The sequence below is a fragment of the Penaeus monodon genome, chromosome 28, assembly GCF_015228065.2.
Source record: "Penaeus monodon isolate SGIC_2016 chromosome 28, NSTDA_Pmon_1, whole genome shotgun sequence".
NCBI lineage: Eukaryota > Metazoa > Arthropoda > Malacostraca > Decapoda > Penaeidae > Penaeus > Penaeus monodon.
Genome location: NC_051413.1, coordinates 1,711,523 through 1,713,386, shown reverse-complemented (window position 1 = coordinate 1,713,386; position 1,864 = coordinate 1,711,523).

The following is a 1,864-nucleotide window of genomic DNA, read 5'->3' as shown; positions in this document are numbered from 1 at the left end:
GCAACATTGTGCTTAAAATAATACATTGTAAAACCATTTCCTTCAGAATAACATAGGAGAAGGAAACGTGGCATGCACAATCATACATAAGGCTTTAAATACCTAAGAATATAAATAGAAGTGCAACTCAGATATTATTTATCAACTTGAAAGATTTGTGTGATATATTTTTTTTTAATATAATTTGCTTGCAACTATGTATTTCTACTTTTCTGCTCATGAAGTAAGTTGAGAGCATCCCTCACCTCTCTGATGCTGAGTTTCTTTCCTAAATGGGATAAGCAGCATCTCCATGCTGTTCTCTCTTGAAACTAATATGTCCTATGACAATAACTGTCCATTATGCTTCTAATCATCTGTGAAAATCTGAGTAATACTTGAGCAGGATCATAAATAATATCTATTGACCACTTCCATGGCCAGGATATAATGTTAACTAACATCTAAATCATTCTCTCTATATTAGATTAAGGTGAATAAATATGTTAAAGAGGAGAAAAATGCAGCAAGTGAAAGTTCCTGGAAACTTGTATCATTAGCAGTTATATTGCTCAGGTCTGGCACTTCTAAATATCTATAGATCACTGGTTGAACAAGTATTTACATCTAAAAATCAGAGTGCAGCAATGTTATAAATATATTTTATATTGATGAGGCATAAAAAAGTATCTTAATAGATTTTTGGTTTGATATGGATGTGATTTCAGTTATATGAATAGATGCGACAGAAAGATTCTTCGGAAGAGCACTATGAATTTGTTAAATATGCTAATAAAGAAGAGCTTTGATCACCAGTAATCAAACAAGTGTGCAGAGTAGAACACCAGACAAAGTTCCTCACACTATCATTAAGGCTGAATCTACTTATCATTCATAGTTTTGGTATAACCTAATAATTCTCCTTGAGATATTTCACAAGAATCAGAGCACTGGATGTCCTACTCTGTGTACCTGTTTGTCATCAGTGAGGAATTCTTAAACCAACAAATGGTGAGCTTCCTAGGTGGCTGGATAATCTACTTTTCCAAAAACCATTTCTTATCCTCTTTTCCGCCAGCCTATCCAGCTCACCTAGGATGAGCTAAGTTACGCCACCACATTCTGGAACCAAAGTGCTATGGAAGGGCTAAAGTGTTTGATTAAAACGGCCAGTGTCAGAAGGAAACCTAATAGATATGGAGTTCCTATAAAGAAAGACTCGATATGGGGTTGGAAACTTTGACTAACAAAATGTTTATCGAAGTGATGATGATTCACTTAATCAAATATTTTTCAATGTTCCCTTCGGTACGTGTCAAAGACCTAACAAATGAAACGGAAAAAATGTCAACTCTGCAAGTTCATTGATTGTAATGAATTCGGGTCTAAGTAACTAATCTCACTACTTCAATAAAATATCTCCTGACAAGTGTATATAAGTCATGCATCGAAGACTATGTATGCCCAAAAATACCAGAACCCATTTTCACCATGAACCAAAATCCATGGTTACAAAATCATATGTCATGGTAGTTTCAGTAATATCTGAATATTACCATTCCTGAAGAAGCAACATTGAATCCTGTAAGTCCCTCATCATAATATTTGTGAATGACACTTTAAGGTGACAATGGAAATCCCTTCTTTTCCCTTTTGCGTCCATCTACAGAAATTGTACATGTGCTATTAAGCATTAGCTTATCTTAAAACACTGCTTTACTCTACATGAGTAGTATCTGGCATTATTATGCCAATGATAAGTCCCATTATGCTGAAGCTGGTTTTATCACATCTTAATATAACAAACACACAGGCTTCAATTATCCCAATCCCTGCAACATTTCATCTAAATGAACAAAAAAGGATCTGTTGTGATTTCCTCAAT